Below are 19,332 nucleotides of genomic sequence, written 5' to 3' on the forward strand. Positions count from 1 at the left end.
AGTCCTGGTTCGACTACTGATTATCTGTATAATTTCATTGATCTGTTCAACATCCTCCCCCCAGACACTTTTTTCCCCTTCAAATATCTCTTGGGACTGAGATTGTAATGCCAAAGTAAGGGTAATAACCCATAAGAGTGGTTGCTAAGTAGGGGTGCCTGGGTGGCTCAGTCGGTTGGGTGTCTCTGACTCTTGATTTCAGCTCAGGCCATGATCTCAGGGTGGTGAGATCGAGCCGGTGCTGGGTGTGGAGCCTGCTTAAGATTCTCTCTCTCTCTCTCCCTCTGCCCCTCCCCCTGCACTGAGCTGGTGCTCTCTCACTCTCAAAAAAAAAAAAAAAGAAAGAAAGAGTGGCTATTAAGTATATATATGTGTACACACACATAGTTAAACTATACGTAAATATTTATCAGGCAATAAACTCAATGGAGAAAACAATTTTAAAACAATGATGAATAATGCAAATACTTTGCTTTCAATATAATTTTTACTATTTTTTATTTTACCCACCCATATTCAATTATAATGCATTTTATTATTGAAGCCCAAGTTAAATTATGCCACAGGGAGGCAATCCAGAAACAAAGTGGTAGAGGGTGGCATCACAAGGGCAAAATGGCTACGTAAATCCGATTAGGTTGATGCACATAAGTAAAGGAATATTAGCTATCAATGCCAACCGCCAGTATTTCAATTCATTACTAAAAAACATATCTTACATTTTGCAATATAGCTGGAAAGGTGGAAGAAGACTCTAACTTAGAGCTTAGCTATGGCTTTTGCATGCTGGAATAAGTGGACTGAAGAAGGAAAGACCTTTTTTAAAACTTCCTGATGGTTCAGAGGTTTTAGCAAGTATGTCTGAGTCTTCCCACTGAGAAAATTCTGACTTCAGGAAGGAAAAACTGAGGGCCAATGCAAGGCAATACCTGCTTTGTTCAAGACAACTTCTAGCAGTTGAGATAGATTGGGAGGGTGTGAACATATTTACAATGCGTATTCCATTCCAGGGAGATGACTCAGAATTCAGAAGCCTGGTGTTTCAGTCACCCACAGCTCTCTTCTGGACAATCCTAAATATTTGAATCCTGATGCCATGATTAACTGAGCATCTAATATAACCCCTGGAAGCCATATTGCATCTTAATTGTTCACAGCTTTGCAACTGGTGGAGGGGAGGGCCAGGAGGGGGCCAAGAATCTCACCTGCTCACTCTTTAACAGGACAGAGAATAACATACAAAATACAGAGGAGAAAGATGAAGGCTGGAGGCTGGGGGAGGAAGGAGTTTGCTGGTTTTTTTCTTGGTATGTTGGTAAAATATTTGCCAAGATCAGAAGCAGGAGATACTGAAGCTGAACTCTAAGAAACTTCAAACCAAACTCAACTAACAAAACATCAAATTAGCCATCGTTGCTAAGCACAAAAGTAAGCACCATATCTAATAAATGTATCTTGGCTTCTTGCTGCCTTTTTATTTTGTCTTCCTGCCTTTCATCAATTTGTTATTCATTTGGAGCATAGGATCTCTAAGGGAAACTTATAATTGTTTATAAATAATATGATGTCTAATTGTACAATCATTTGGGCTATTTCTTGGGAAAAATGAAGCAAGCCAAAGTTATCCAATCCAGAAAGTCAGAAGAAACTGAAGCCTGCTTTTAAATTGCTTCCTTCCTTTTTTTACTCTTGCTGTACTTCTGGAAGGGAGAGTGAACATGATCTAATTGTAAGTGATTGGGATTTGATATGCTGGTTAATGATTATCCAAGGGGAAGGAGGGTTTGCCAGGCTGATACAGACCCAGAGCATTTCTGGACAAGAAGCAATAACAACCAAACCAAGGAGTCTGATCACAGAGGAAAATTCCTCTTTAATTGGATGCAAAGCGTAATAATACTTAGTGTAGGGAAGACATTTAGAAAGTGGATTGTCTCTCTGTACCTGTCCCTTTATTTATTTCCTTTGCAGGAAATATCGTTTTAAAACTTTAGAGCAGAGAAAAAAGCCAATGCGAGGACAACTTTGGTTAAAGAGGAAATGAGTGGTTCTGAAATGTTTACTCCTGACCGTCTACTTATTTTTACTTTTTAAATTGTTATCTCCCTCCTAGTGACTCACAGTAATACTAATTTTTCATTAGGTAACTTGAGGCTTAAAAAAATCTTTCCAGTATTTTCTATTAAAGTGAAAATACAGCGCTTTCTAAGCTCTTTTTGTTTCTTTATGATTTTTTTAAGCCAAACTTATCTTCTAATTTTTCCCCAAAGATCTAAAACATTAAATGTGATTGGCAGATTTTTCACAAAACTTAGGAATAATTTGAGGCTTAAAAAAAATGGTTGGAGGTTTATTTTTTTTTTTTTAAGATTTATTTGTTTGACAGAGAGAGACACAGCGAGAGAGGGAACACAAGCAGGGGGAGTGGGAGAGGGAGAAGCAGGCTTCCTTCTGAGCAGGGAGCCCGATGCGGGGCTCCATCCCAGGACCTGGGATCATGACCTGAGCTGAAGGCAGACGCTTAACGACTGAGCCACCCAGGTGCCCCTGGAGGTTTATTGTTAAGGCCTCAGAGCAAGACTTGCTCCTACATCTTTTTTTTTTTTTTTAATTTTTTCCTAAGTTGCTTACTTTTTTAAAACATAAGCTCTATGCCCAACATGGGGTTTGAACTCATGACTCCAAGATCAAGAGTCATATACTCTACTGGCTGAGCCAGCCAGACACCCCTCATTTGCTCACATTTTTGAACACTATTTTGCTTCTTCATATCCTTTATGAAGAATATGCTCATCTCTTAAATATTATAATTTGCCCCTCCAAAGTCAGGAAGAAGATACTGAAGTTAAAACCACTCCTATGTGTACTAGGCAGTCCTCATTATTCAGTTCCCACAGATTTCAGAATTATCATTCTCTACCCGTCTTTGAATTAGCTCTTTTATAATGGCATGGGTAATTGACCAGAAATCCACCATGTAAATAAGAATGGAGGAGGACTACTAAAGATAGTAGACTATTCCCCCTTGTCTTTAGCAAAACTATTCTTGTTATTTCATAATTGTTGAGGCTTTATTTATTTTAAAAATTAACTTATTGACCACATTATTTACCAAAAGAATGAGGTTGGATTCTTACTTTATACCATATACAAAAATTAACTCAAAATGGATCAAATACCTAAACATAAGACGTATAACTATAAAATTCTCAAAAGAAAACATCAGGGAAAATCTTCATGGCGTTGGATTTGACAGTGATTTCTTGGATATGACACCAGAAGCATAGGCAACAACAAGAAAATAGACAAATTGGACTTTATAAAAACTAAAAACTTCTCTACATCAAAGGGCATTATCAAGAGTGAAAAGCCAACCCACAGAATGGGAGAGAATATTTACAAACTATCTATATCTGAAAATAACAAGTCTTGACAAAGAGGTAGAAAAATTGGAGCCTTATGCATAGCTGGTGGGAGTACAAAATGGTGCAATCATTATGGAAAACAGGAAAACCTCCATAGAGGTTCCTCGAAAGACTAAATATAGAATTAGCATATGATCCAACAATTCCACTTCTGGATATATACCAAAGTAATTGATAGCAAGGACCTGAACAGCTGCTTGTATACTAATGTTCACGGCAGCATTATTCATAATAGCCGAAAGGCGGACAGAAATGTCCATCCGTGGATGAATTGCTAAACCAAATGGGGTACTACATACAATGAAATATTTCCAGTCTTAAAAAAGGATACATGCTACAACATGGATGAACCTTGAAGACATTATGCCAAATGAAATGAGCCAAATACAAAAGGACAGATGGTGTGTGAATCCACTTATATGTGGTACCTGAAATAGATTTATGGAGAGGAATGTAGAAGAGTAGTTACTGGGGCTGAGAAGCAAGGGCAGTAAAGTGGCTTGGGGGAAAGTGATGGGGAGTTATTATTTACTGGGAGAGTTTCCATCTGGGATGATAAGAAAGTTCTGGAGCTGGATTGTAGTGAGGGTTACACAATAGTGTGGATGTATTTAATACCGTGAAGTATTTGCTGAAAAATGGTCGAAGTGGTAAATTTTGTGTTATACGTGTTTTTCCACAATAAACACACACACACATCTATATATTCTTAATTTGGACTTCCCTAACAGCAGACGCTGGGAGACAAGGATGTGAGAGTGAGTAGCGTATTTGGGATCCCCAGAACCATTGTTGGCAAGTGGAGAAGAAACGCAAGCAAGACGGCTTATGTTACCAAGCCAGATACCACCAGGCACAGCTGAAACATAATTTAGCTGGGGACTCTGGGATCCAGCATAACACAACCTGAGAGCTAATTCCCTGGTTGGGTGAAGGAAAAGGAAAACTGGTCTACCAGATCCCATCAGCTATTCTTAAAGGGCTTCTCCTTAGACATCTGCTCATTCCCTTGAGCAGGTGCAGCAGGGTGGACACCTGTGACTTGATAAAGTCCTTGGGCAAAGGGGTCCTAATCTGGCAGCTGGCTGAGGCAATGACAAGACCTGCCTCAATATATTTAATTCAGACTTAAAAAAAAACCCTAATTCAAATGGATGGCATTAATTAAATAGGAAGAGATTTCTCAATAGGCAGACGCTCAGTACTATAGGATAGAGTTTACCGGATGTGCAGCATATATTAAGTACCTCATCACTCCCATCCTGCGACTGTTGGACTTTGAACTGTGTCTACTCTGTAGCATCTTGTAGCTTTGGCCCAAGTTTTGGTCCTCATCCCCTGCTCCAGTAAGGAAAAGCCCCCCTGTAGTCTTCCTTTCTGATGAAGGAAAACTTGGGCCAAAAATCTGTTTTTTTCTGAGTGTAATTAAAGCTCATTTGGTTATTTTTGTATCCTCTATGCCTATCTACAGCTTTTCCTGTAAGTATTAAATAAAAGAAGGAGGTGAGGTCGAACGGGAGGCAAGGATGGAGAAATCTCTTGGAGGATAAGAGTTGGGGAGTGTGTCCCAAGAACGAAGCTAACCGGGGCTGTAAAGGAAGGAGAAAGACCAAAGCTAAATTCATTTACATTTCAATGAATACCAGGGACAACTCTCTTTGTGAGACTATTTATTGTAGCATTGTTTGAAACTTTGCAACTTTCTCTTTGGTGTTTTACCCGTTTCCTGTTTCCTGATATAATTAACAAAAAACCCAAACTTAACCAAATAAAAAGCCCTTGGAAAACTTTAAAAAGTTTATGCAATTTTAAGGCGATCATGGGTCACGTACGTTTTTTCGATATAGGGGCCCCTGGGAGGACTAAAATCCTCTTGGGGACGCCATTGAAAATGGAAACTGATGGGTCCTGCCTGATGAAGTGAGGAGGAAAAAAAGAGCCCACCATACCTTTTATCCTTGGTACACACTACAATTTGCCACTCTGGCTTAGAGCTGAAGGAATCCCCACCACCTGGTGGAGTGGGTAGATGAGACCATAGTCTCTTGGCATACTTAGTTGTATCAAAACCTTCCCCATGGAAATACTGAAAAGTGTGATGGTGAATTTCTTAAGTGCTGACAGCAAAATTACAGTTTAAGTAGGTTTTTGTCTTGAAGACAAAATGTCTTACTATTTCTCACTTTGGTGACCAAACCCATTTTCATGTCAGGAAATTCCTCAACTGGAAGATTTAGTGAGAGGAAAAGTTAACGTTAACTGTGGAGATTTTGCTTTTCATTTACCTGCCTGGCTTGCATTCTTAGATTTATACATACTGTATGAGCTCGTAAGCCATGACAAGACATGGAGAAACCTTAAATATATGTTACTAAGTGAAAGAAGCTACATGCTGTACGATTCCAAATACCTAACATTTCGGAAAAGGCAAAATTATGGAGACAGTAAAAATATCAGGGGTTGCCAGGGGTTAGGGAGGGAGGGATGAATAGGCAGAGCACAGAATTTTTAGAGCTGTGAAACTATTCAGTATGATACTCTAATGGTGCCTGCATGTCATTATACATTTGTCCAAACCCATAGAATGTACAAGACCAAGAGTGAACTGTAATGTAAAAGGACGACTTTGGCTAATAATGATGTGTGAATATAGGTTCACCAATTATAACAAAGGCACTGCCCTGGTGGGGGTTGTTACTAGTGGGCAAGGTATGTGTGTGTGTGGGGGGGGTCACAGGGTATATGGGAAATCTGTGTACCTTCTGCTCAATATTGCTGCGAACCTAAAACTGCGTGGAAAATAAAGTCTGCTAAAAAAAAAAGTGTTCTGTATGTTCAACAATTGTTTTTTTTTTTTTTTAAAGATTTTATTTATTTATTCATGAGAGACACAGAGAGAGAGCGCGAGGGAGAGGCAGGGGGAGAAGCAAGCTCCCAAGGAGCAGGTAGCCCGATGCGGGACTCGATCCCAGTACTCTGGGATCATGACCCGAGCCGAAGGCAGACGCTCAACCATCTGAGCCACCCAGGCGCCCCTATGTTCAACAATTGTATACTTAACAGCCATACAGCCTCTTTCCTAGGTCTCAGAGGAGGACAGTCTTGGGTGGATGTCGCCACCTCGTGGCCGATATGGGGAACTGTCCAATGCAAGCCTGCCTGCTTTCTCCTTCAGAAGCAGGGTGAACTTGTAATATACCAGATTTTCTTTTTGATAGTCATAGTTCCAGCTCAGCAAATCCCACTAAAAGACACTCTCTCATACACACACCCCCCCAAACTCCTCTTACAACCTTCCCTCACTGTTCCAACTCAGCAAATCCCTAAAGATACACACACACACACACACACACACACACACACACACACACACACACACACACACCCAAAGTCCTCTTACAACCTTCCCTCACTGTTCCAGCTCAGCAAATCCCACTAAAGATACACACACACACACACACACACACACACACCCACCCCTCGAACTCCTCTTACAACCTTCCCTCCCCACTGTTGCTAATTGTTTCTTCCTGCTCTCCCAGAAGGCAATTTTGTTATTTCCCTCTCTGTCCTTCTTCTTTTTCTTAATTTGTAACTCCCTCACTCAAGTTAATGGAAAGCATATGTTTCACAAATAATGAGACGTATTGAAACCAATGTTATAAATTTTAAAACTTTTGCGTTCCCCAGAATTACTCTTCTTTCAGAATCCTTATAGAGTTTATAGGGAGTTTCTCCTCATCTCTCAATTAGATCCACTTTTTCTCAATCACCAGTATTTAAGGCAACATTTAAAAAAAAGATTTTATTTGTTTGAGAGAGAGAACACACGCCTGCATGCGAACATGGGGAGGAGCAGAGGGTGAGGGAGAGGGAGAGAAGCAGACTCCCCATTGAGCAGAGAGCCCACACAGGGCTCCATCTCAAGACCCTGAGATTCATGACTCCAGCTGAAATCAAGAGTCAGCCGCCCAACTGACTGAGCCACTCAGGCATAAGGCAACATTTTATTTTTTAATTTTATTTATTTATTTTTAAAAGATTTTATTTATTTATTCAACAGAGAGACATAGTGAGAGAGGGAACAGTAGCAGGGGGAGTGGGAGAGGGAGAAGCAGGCTTCCCTCCGAGCAGGGAGCCCGATTTGGGGCTCCATCCCAGGACCCTGGGATCATGACCTGAGCCGAAGGCAGATGCCCAACGACGGAGCCACCCAGGTGCCCCAATAAGGCAACATTTTAAAATCACTTAAGATATTTCTTCATACATAGGTATTTGCTGATTTGTCAAAGGAAAACTGGTAGGATAAACCAAGAACTAATAAACATAATTTCCTGTAGGGAGTAGGAGAGAACAGGGTTGAAGGCAGGGATAGAAGACACTTCCCTGAACGCAGTGTTTGTTTGTTTAAGAAAGCAGCTTAACTGAAGTATAATTTACACAACATAAAATTCACTCATTTTTAAGTTACAATTTAATGACTTTTAGTAGATTTACAAAGTTACGCAAACATCACAACAATCTAATTTTTTAAAGTAATCTCTACACCAGACATGGGGCTTGAACTCATGACCCGGAGATCAAGAGTCACATGCTCTACTGACTGAACCAGCCAGGTGCCCCAACAACAATCTAATCCTAGAACACTTCCATCAACTTCCAAGGAAATTTTGCCCTTATTTGAAGTAACTCCTCATTTTCTTTCTTTCTTTTTTTTAAAGATTTTCTTTCTTTCTTTCTTTCTTTCTTTCTTTCTTTCTTTCTTTCTTTCTTTCTTTCTTTCTTTCTTTCTTTCTTTCTTTCTTTCTTTCTTTTTCTTTCTTTCTTTCCTTCCTTCCTTCCTTCCTTCCTTCCTTCCTTCCTTCCTTCCTTCCTTTCTTTCTTCCTTCCTTTCTTTCTTTCTTTCTTTCTTTCTTTCTTTCTTTCTTTCTTTCTTTCTTTCTTTCTTTCGTCAGAGAGAGAGAGCACAAGTAGGGGGAGTGGAAAGGAAGAAGCAGGCTTCCCGCGGAGCAGGGAGCCCGATGTGGGGCTCCGTCCCAGTACCCTGGGATCATGACCTGAGTGGAAAGCAGCTACTTAACAGACTGAGCCACCCAGAAAATGAAAACTCCTCATTTTCAATCGTAGCTCCAAAGTCTCACAAAGTCCATCATCAGCCTGGTTGTTTTATTTATTCTTTCTTTCTTTCATCTTCTTCTTCTTATTTTAGGCCTGTTGTTTTACCTAAGACCCTAACCAGGGTGACTTTACTACGTGGCTCCAGGGGATTACATTCATTTGTAACCCATGTAGATGGTGCCTCGTGGAGTCGTGCTATACCCCGAGGCTGCCACTTAATCTCTATTGCATGAAATACAGGTTATAATATAAATCAATAGCAGAATATCATGACATAGTCACAATTTCCTTTCTTTATTTTTAAAGTAGGCTGCACGTGCAATGGGGGGCTTGAACTCATGACCCTGAGATCAAGCATCACATGCTCTACCAACTGATCCAGCCTGGCACCCCAGAATGAACATGACATTTTTAGAGCAGAGACTCATTACAGCAGAAATTTTCTATTGCTCAAAACTGTATTCATGTTATAAAGCCACACGATTTGTAACAGTAGCTGAAGATTATTAATCTCCATCATTTTATTAATCTCCATCATCTAGTGAAAAAACCAGTTAAAATAGCATAATTATTTGCAGTTTTTAAAATAGACTTTAGTTTTTAGAGCTGTTTCAGGTTCACAGCAGAATTGAGTACAGAGATTTCTCACATACCCACACCCCCCACACATGTGTAGCCTCCTTCATTATCAACATTCCCCTATTTGCAGTTTTAAGTATTTCTCCTTGGTATCTGATTCTAGCAGGAATAAGTTATGAGGTCATTAATTCATTCATTCATTCATCTAACAAATACCTGCTAAGTATTTATTATATGCCAGGCACTACTTCAGATGATAAGAATAAACAGTGAACAAAAACTCACAGAGCTTATATCTGGAGAATTCAAACATTAATCAAATAACACCACACAAATATAATTGTAGAAAGTGCAAGGAGACAGGGGCTCACAGTCTGTAGAAAGATATAATCAAAGAGGTTGTACATGAGGCTTCATCCAGAGGGACAGATGACATGTCACTTACTTCTCTTGTCACTTACTTCTCTTCTAGTTTTTTCCACATCATTACCCAAGCTTTTTGTGCATAAAACTCCTCTCCTCTTTAACAGTCCTGACTCTTGCCTTCCCAGAAACCCAGACAAAATAGATGAGATAGGTAGTCATCAGCCCCCCCAGTCCTGTCACCTGCTACAATCTGAATACAACTCTATGAAGTGAGAACATTTAGAATGCTGGACTTCAGTCTTCTGAGCAATCTTGATAAAATGCCATGATTTTAGACCGAGTAGGAATTTTCTCATCAGTGATTGGAAAAGTGAAATTAATTCAATAAATATAAATTGTATATCATAATTGAAAGAACTATATCACCCTGGCTGAATACAGAACAACACAAGTGTATGAATAGCTTAAGGCCTACCAGATACTAACAATATAATACTAGCAAGAAAAACGTCAGGGCAAGAAATCTAGACTTGATGATGTATTAGTGATTAAAGTGTTTCCTTGCGTTTCTATCATCAAATGTTAAAAAGTTATAATCAAAGACCTTTTTTTTTTTTTTAAAGATTTTATTTATTAAGACCTTTTTAAAAAGTCTTCTTCAGGGGCACCTGGGTAGCTCAGGTCATCATCCCAGGGTCCCAGGATCAAGCCCCATTTTGGGCTCCCTGCTCAGCGGGGAGTCTGCTTCTCCCTCTCCATCTGCTTGCCGCTCCCCCTGCTTGTGTGCACCCTCTCTCTCTCTCTGTCAAATAAATAAATAAAATCTTTAAAAAAAATTCAACAAGTGTCATCTCATCAGAAACTAAGCAAAGTGGAAGATAATGGGAAAACATCTTTCGTGTACCGAGAGAAAAACTGCTGACTTGAAATGATATACTTGGTAAAAACAACTTTCAAAAATGAAAGCAAAATTATGTATTTTCAGACAAAGGAAAGCTGAGGGAACTAAGGGCAAGCCACCTGGCGCTTTAGGAATGTTAAAGGGGATCCTTAGGCAGAAGGAGTATGATTTCAGACGGAACCTGATTTCACACAAAGAAATAACACCAGAGATGGTAAAAATGGAGATTTTGAAAAAGCCTCCCTCCCCTTAGTTTTAATTACTTTTTAAAGTGATTGTTGAAAGTGAAAATGCCAACAGTGCATAATGGAGTTTATAATATATGGAAAAGCAGAATGCGTGGAAACATGAGCACAAAGGAGAGGAAAAAACAGAGAATGTCGTGTTAAGGTTCTCTACCACACTATACAAGAAGTGGTTATATATGATTTGAAGGTAGACTGTAATGCGAAAGGATGTAGACAGCAACCACTAAAATGGTTTTAAAAACAAGGTAACTAATAAGCCAATCATGGAGATGAGTCACCATAAAACGAGATGGTGGTTGTAATTCTTTCAGAATCCACCAACCAGACATCTGTCTGCTTTCTCTATGGACTGTGTCCCTCCTTAAACTTATGCTGCTGTGTTGCAGTGTTCAGTGTGTCTTTTTTCAGCAGAAATACACTTGAGCATGACTCCCCTACGGAGAAATCAGACCTCCGTATGCTTCTTTTGTTGGACCTCATCCCACACCTCCATGAAAAACAGATCCGCAGAGCTGCAGCTACCTTCCGAATGAAGACAAACTTCTGTGTTACCGCGCATAGCAGCAGTTTGGAGTCTCCCTCCCATCATCCAGACCTGGACTCTTGATATATTGTGTTTCCTGGAAAGATCCAATAAGCCTCTTTCTCAAAATACAGAAGGATCAAAGAAACAGGAAAACTTGGGAGCTTCCTATCGTGCCAACCATAAAGTTTCAAAAAATTAATATCTAGGGGCATCCTGACTGGCTCAGTAGGAAGAGCACGTGACTCTTGATCTCTGGGTTGTGAGTCTGAGCCTCATGCTGGGTACAGAGATGACTTAAAATAAACAAACTTAAAAAAAAAAAACTACCATCTAGAACCTGCATTTTTAACAAGCTCTAAAGATGCTTCTGGTGAGCTTTGAGTCTGAGACATACTGGCGTAGGAGATCCACAGGCTTTGGAAGGTGATGGGAAGGATGGGTCCACCTGTGAGGCAGAGCATGGAGGAAGAGTTTTCCCTGGGAACTGGGATTTTTAAATAAGCTCTCTAAGTGACTCTGATGTGTGTGTTCTGTGGACAACATGGGGTAAATCTTGCCTCTAAGATGACCATGACTGAGCATGAAGACTTTGAACCCAGACTCTAAATACTACTATTATTACCTATGCAGCTTTTGGGAAGTTGGTGTCATTTCCGTATCTCAGTTTACTCACCTGGAAAATGGGGCTGATAATAGTGCCCACTTTGTAGGGCTGTGAGGATTGAATGAGTTGATAAATGTGTGTTTGAAATATAAGAAACATTCAATATTCAATAAAAAATAGAGCTTCATTTCCATTAGAACACCCCTCTACAGGGAGACTTAAAAGTGATGGATTTTTATTTACAGATTCATTGGGCCAATGTATAATGTCCAAATTCCTGTTAAAAGTCCAAAGAGTTCAAAACCATGAGAGGTTTTGAAGCAGGATATATGATTCCATTTTCCGTACTCTATTATTTGCCACTAATGTACCTGTCTATGTTTACTGAGATGTCGAATCTTAGGGATTCATTACATCTTCAGAACTGGAGTGCCTGCAAAAAGTTAGCTTTTTAAAATGTGAGTTTGTAGCAGATGCATGATTAAGAAAATAACTAAGCCTTTTAAGATAACAATTTTTGGATGGTTCTGCTCCCCCTCAGATCTCTTATCTGATTTAAGTTCCTTCATAAATCAAAATATTTGTTCTAAAGTTGACAAGAGCTTGAGAATTCTCAACAGGTGAGATCTTAAATGGCTCTGGAATACTTCAGATTATGTGAAACAAAACAAACTAAGAAAATAACTCCAATCTTCCCAGGGTTTTATAAAATTATAAAAAGAGTTATTATTTGCTTGGTTATGAATTTCTGCCTAACCCTGCTTATTAAAATGCCTCCAAAACTACCGTTTATGACTATTGAGACATCATACATATATTACTCAAGAGTGATGCCAAAAGCTCTTGATTTCAGTTTGTTATCAGGGGTCTAAGTGCTCTTTTTGGTTGTGGTTCTTGGTAGACATCACTCTTGCTCATCTATCAGAGCTGTCATCTCCTCCTCCTTGATTAAATTGTGTCTGTGATTTAGGAAGTTGGTAAAGGCAGAGAATTGTGCTGCCTCTGCCCTACCCCCACCCCAGTAACAGTTTAGTGACAAACAAGGGATCTCTACACTAGATAGATTTTTTTGGTATTGTACCTCTGTCTGTAGTGTTTGATGAAATCAATAAAAAGGTTCTTGCATTAAGATCAGGAACATGCTTTAGCTCCCATGTATTTCATAGTAATATTTCCTATTCTCCACACTCATATGACCAAGCAATACTCACAAATTCTTTTGGTTGAATAATTGATAATGTATGTCAGACATCCTTAAGTGCCTTGGGCTTGGCTTTGGCCTCTGCAGAGCTCCCAGATGGGCCCACGGTGGGAAGTGACTTGCCAGATCCTTTAAGACCTAGGGTCAATCTGGTTCTTAGCTCTAGGGACTGAGCAGGTGACATTAATCAGCAAGCAAAGTATGTGAGTGACTTTAAAGACTGGTATTTCTTGGGGTTCCTCTGCTCTCTCCTCCTCCTCAAGACATTCTAATAGCTACAGTTTCCATCGCTATGTTGATGGCTATCAATTCTATATTTCCAACCCCAAACTCTCTCTTGAAATCCAGACCCATCTGGTCCACTGACTATTGGGAATCTCATCTTGGATATTCCTTGGCTACCCTATGGAATTCATCATCACTTCTCTCCCCTCCCAAAGTACTGATGCTTTAGAAGATGTTTCTTATCAGAGTGACTGACACACCATCCACCCAGTTTCTCCAAGCAAAACTCAGACTTGTCTGTTCCCGATCACCCTCCAACATGCACACATAAACTTTCATTATCTCTCTTTCTCGATATATCCAGAATCCACCCAACTCTCTTCATGGCTACTGCCACCGTCTTCATCTTTAGTGTCCCTTTCCTGGTCTTGTCCCTTTCCAACTGTCTCGAGAGATCTTCCTAAAATAGAATTAGATCGTGTCACTTCCCTGCTTGAACTTCCTCCCAGAATCCTTTGCTGCCCCGTAAATAAACCCCAACTCAGCATCCTGTAGGGCTCACTGCCTTCAAGGCCATCCACCCTCCTCCCCACTTGGACTTTGTTAACTCCCATTTAGCTGTAAGTTCTGAGTTTGTTTATTATTTCCTTTGGGAAACCTTCCCTGAAGTCCTCAGACCGGGTCGGCTTCTCAGTTCCCACAGCACCTGAGCTTACCCCTCAGAGCACTTATTTTATATTAACTTGTCTGACTTTTTCATTACACTGGAAGTTACTTGATAGAAAAAACTGTGTAGGGCGCCTGGGTGGCTCAGTTGGTTAAGGGCTGCCTTCGGCTCAGGTCATGATTCTGGAGTCCCGGGATCGAGTCCCGCATCGGGCTCCCTGCTCGGCAGGAAGTCTGCTTCTCCCTCTGACCCTATCCCCTCTCATGTGCTCTCTCTCTCTCCCAATCTCTCTCTCAAATAAATAAATAAAATCTTAAAGAAAAGAAAAAACTGTGTAGTTCGGCATCATAATACCATTGCCTGGCGGGTTCCACAAATATTTACTGTGTGAACTAATGAACGGGTTCACCTCGAGCAAAAGCGTCAGCACTACGTACGTACTTAGTGTATGTGTACGTGCCCTCTGGCAACAGAATAAAACACAAAATAGGAAAATTTTGCACTTAAGATCCTGAGATCCCTAGAACAGAATTGTGAGCCATTAATGGCAACATATGATTCTTGTTATGTTCAGAAGGAATTGGAGTGAAGCATATAAAAAGGCAAGGTGATTAATTCATTTATTAACACAGAAGGCCCTACTGGGTGCCAGACCTCGGGAGAGGCTTTGGAAATGCTGAGATGATTAATACCTGTTGACTGCTCCCCAGGAGTTCAAAGTCAAGTGGGTGTTAGACTCACAGAATGGTAAAGCTGGGGGAGACACAAAGGAAATTCAGTTCAGCCCCCCCCCATTTTACAGAAGACATGTAGATGGTTTCTGCAAATTACTCAATAACTATATAAAAAGAGAGTGTTTTCCCCTTTACACACCTGTGCTCTCCCCCACCTTCAATTAATCCACTTTCTTAAAAAGGGAACACCATATCAGTGATATTATGAAATCACAATCAACATAAGCTCACCTTGGAAGTGGGGGAAAAAGTATGGTCTGCCAAAGTTGCCCGGAGGGGAAATTCCTATTTGAAATACTGGCATCATAAATGTTTTAGGAAAAAAAATCACATGAAAGAGTTAAAAGCGATCATTAATTAAAATCATCAAACCGTGGGGGGCCTGGGTGGCTCAGTCGGTTAAGCGGCTGCCTTCGGCTCAGGTCATGATCCCAGGGTCCTGGGATCGAGCCCCATGTCCGGCTCCCTGCTCAGCAGAGAGCTTGCTTCTCCCTCTCCCTCTGCCTGCCACTCTGCCTACTTGTGCTCTCTATCTCTCTGTCAAATAATAAATAAAATCTTTAAAAAAAAAATCATCAAACCGTATCAGTGGGCTATGGAAAGAATTTGATTACACAGTCATTTGTCTCAAGCATTTTATTGACCAGAAACTGGTTTTAAAAGAGAGACTGGTGTTATTAAACTAAGAGAGAAATAGTTTTTAATGGACATTTTAGGAGCTTCAGTAAAGTGACCGTTTATGTACATTTCCACGTGTGGATGTCAGGCAAAGATAGGCAAACTGGTTTGTCCCAGGAGAGATAGGAGGAAAGTGGCCTGCTCAGGGCTGTTTTTCTTGGACGAGACAGGTCCTATTCACTGGGTGTGTGCCCCACCAGAGGAGACCAAGCAGAAGGCAGCTTAGAATTAAAAGGTTGAAAATATCTACATGTTCAAGTCAGAAAACCAGAAATGCTCACTTATGGAGGATAGTCGATGCCTTAAATATCTGCTTCACTCCCATGTCACCTGTTTCCTGGAGCTCTGAACAACCATGAGGGGGGTTTCTCATGGACTGTTTATATTTAGAGGGTCACTCACCTTAAGGGACTTCGTGTGGGCAAAAGGCTTATTGTAGAGGTGAAATAGATTGCCCACTGACAATAGTTGCTAGAGTATTATACGATTACATATATGTGCATACACATATACATTATTACCATTATTACATACACAGATTACTCTTACATATGTGTGATATACATTAGTACATATATGTATGACTATTACATATATACTATATATATACATATTTAAAGAGAGAGAGACTCACGGGGCATCATAAAATTATACCTACTGGGAGCAATTTTATTAGTAAATCAGACTACTCCTCTGTCAAACTTTAGGCATGATTTTCCTGTCTTTTTTGTTTTGCAGACCATGGGAGTGTGGGGAGGGCGGGGAGAAGCTTTTTTTGTGGGGGGTGTTATTCAGTAGAGTGGCAATGATACTGTTCTGTTCCTTCAAGTAGAAAAGTCAAAAGTTACATCTCATCTCAGAGATTCAAACCGCCTTTAATTTATATGCTGATCTCATGTGATTGGACTGGAATGCAATGGAATTTCAATTAGGCATGCTTACCACAGAGAGAACAAAACACCCTGAATTTTCTAATTATGTGAGCACCGAGGCTTGGATGATAGATGATGGGAAGGAAACCTCAAGGCAGGAACCATGATGTGCATTCCCAGTGCTCACAGCACTTACTTCCTTTAATATACATTTTGAAACTGGTGCCTACTTTCCTTCTGCTCCTTCCTGGACTGGCTATATGAATTTAATCATTTGCCCTCTGCTATCCTTGACTTGTTTTGAGTGTGTGAGGCTTATTTTCCTTTTTCAGCTGTCAGCTTCCAGAGATTCGGGATTAATAGTACTTTGAAAATAGTGTAATGATTTATTTTATCATGTGTTGCATGTGAGGCTGTTCATTATTCTATTTTATGCTATTTTCAATTTGTTTACATTGTCTTCAGTTTTGGAACTATTATCCCAATTTTACAGTTGAGGGGACAAAGGCTCATGGTGCATATATATATATTTTAAGAGGGTTGCTTGCTATTGTTGTTTTAAATTTTATTATTATTTTTTAAAGTAATCTCCACACCCAACGTGGGACTTGAACTCACGACCCTGAGATCAAGAGTCGCATGCTCCACTGACTGAGCCAGCCAGGCTCCCCTCTCATGGTGCATATATAACTGCCCAAGTCCCCCCGCTGGTTAGTAGAGCCAGAATTAGAAGCCAGTCTGACTCCAGAGCTCGGACCCTCTGTAAACGCCAGCCCCACTGCCTTTGAGTGTCACAGAGTCCCCGACCTGTGGTGTTTACTCAACAAATACTCGTGGAATTGAGATGAACCCCAAGCAGAAGGTAGCTTAGTGGAGGCTTGTTCCCCATATTAAGTGAGCAAGACTTCAAAGGAAACAGAAAGCCAAGCAGACGCATAGACAGAGAGGTTGACGTGAGACCCGACTGACCCATGGGGCTTCCTCGCCATGTCCCAGTCCAAAGGGGAAAGACTTCAAAATGACTCCAAATTAATTCTGCCTAAGTGGGACAAAGAATTCAAAGCAATGATTGCCAACTCACTTGAGAGATGGCTAGGAATGAATTTGGTTCCAACTGAGCAGAAATTCAATTTTGGCATCCACTCAGCTCAGAAATAAGGTCAGTTGTTTAAAATTGTGTCTCAAGGAAAGGCTGAGTGTCACAGGTGATTATCTTCAAAATTCTCCAGCGTCCTGGGGGACCCGACAGGCTTGCCTGAGAGCCTGCATAAGCATTGATTAGCCACACTCCCAGCCTGGTTTGTACATTGGCAGCGTTCACCCCAGGGCACCCTACCATCGGGTTTTCTCAGGTCATTTTAAAATCTCATTTCCCTATAGCAACAATTCTTTGTTTGTGTTCCTCTTGCGTATCCTTCTTGGAGCAGACAAGCCATCATTCTCTTTGTTCTCAAGGAGGCAGCCAATTATGGATTTTGATACTTAGGATTCTGAAACATGACATCTGAGACAGGCTTACATTTTTTTTTAAAGATTTTACTTATTTATTTGACAGAGAGAGAGAGAGAGAGACAGCGAGAGAAGGAACACAAGCAGGGGAAGTGGGAGAGGGAGAAGCAGGTTTCCCACTGAGCAGGGAGCCCAATGCAGGGCTTGATCCCAGGACCCTGGGATCATGACCCGAGCCAAAGGCAGACACTTAACGACTGAGCCACCCAGCCAGGCGCCCTGAGACGGGCTTACTTTTATCCATAGATCCTTAGAGCATAATCTAGAAGGTATAATGCCCCACAGTCTTGCAGAGAACTCTGGAATAAGTGCTCTGTATTGACCAGACTCATAAATAATAGATCGTTAATGCATGAACCAGCATTTGTTGAAATCAAAGAGTGTTAGATATGCCACAGGATGGTAACAAGGGGGTAAAGATCCTCAAAGGATTCTCCCAGTGACTAGGTGGGGCCAGTTTCCCATCTGGTTATGGGGAAGCCATGGGGGTGACCAGGGCTTTCCCTGCTCACATTGCAATAAAGACAAACAGATCGTGTCTACCCTTCCACTGGAGGGCAACAGCAAGTTCCTGAAGGGGAGCAGAGTTGAGAGGACTTTGGTTGTAAAGCACAGAGGAGGAGGAGGGAAGAGGCCAGATGTGAACCCACTATAGTGGGAGTTCTTGGATGGAAGGCTGGAAGAGCAGCTCTGTTGGAAGCCAACATAACCATGTCCAGCCTGCTCTCCAGCAAGTCCCTCCTGAGGCGCTGGAGGCCATTCCCCCCTGTGAGTCACACAACCCTCCAGCTGGAGCTACTCTGTGCACGAGCTCTATTTTTAGCTTGGCTCCCCTTGGAATATTTGACTGCCTTAACATCCCAACCTTGTAACTTTCCTGGACCCTGGCAATCTCTGATATAGGATATTCACAGTGTATTTGACCTGTCCTAAACTAAACCTGGGTTAACTCTTCTGTAGCCTGTGGGCTTTCAGTTGGAAAAACTGGCTTCAAGTCTCCATGACTATGATGTGACTCACTGGAATGCTAAGTAGTGTCAAAAAGCTGATGATTTTCGGTGCCTGGGTGGCTCAGTTGTTAAGCGTCTGCCTTCGGCTCAGGTCATGGTCACAGGGTCCTGGGATCAAGTCCCACATCGGGCTCTCTGCTCAGTGGGGAGCCTGCTTCTCCCTCTGCCTGACACTCCCCTGCTTGTGCTCTCTCTCTCTCTGACAAATAAATAAATCAAATCTTAAAAAAAAAAGCTGATCATTTTGTTGAGTACGGTTGTCATTCATTCATTCAATCATTCATTCAACCAACCAGTATTTATTGAGTGCCTTACCTGTTGCTTGGTACTGTCCTAGGTGCTAGTGATAAAGCAGTGAGAAAAAAACAAAACAAAACAAAACAAACAACCAAAAACCCAAAACCAAACCCAACACACCCCCCAAAAAACAAGAAATCCCTGACCTCATGGAGAGATAAGAAAATTAGATAAGACTATGATAGTCTATAGTATGCTGGATGGATGATGTGAAGCCATAAGGAGAAAAATAGCACAGGAGAGAGATAAGGAATTGAGTGTGTGTGGTGGGGAGGGGCGGCAATTTTAGAAAGAAAAAGGGAAAGACTCCTGAGAAGGCAACGTTTGAGTCAAGACCAGAAAGAGGTGAGGGAGCAAGTCGTAAAAACCAGG

Source organism: Eumetopias jubatus, unplaced genomic scaffold, assembly GCF_037043125.1.
Source record: "Eumetopias jubatus isolate StellerSeaLion01/CBP00866 unplaced genomic scaffold, mEumJub1_p1.0 scaffold_6, whole genome shotgun sequence".
Classification (NCBI taxonomy): Eukaryota; Metazoa; Chordata; class Mammalia; order Carnivora; family Otariidae; genus Eumetopias; species Eumetopias jubatus.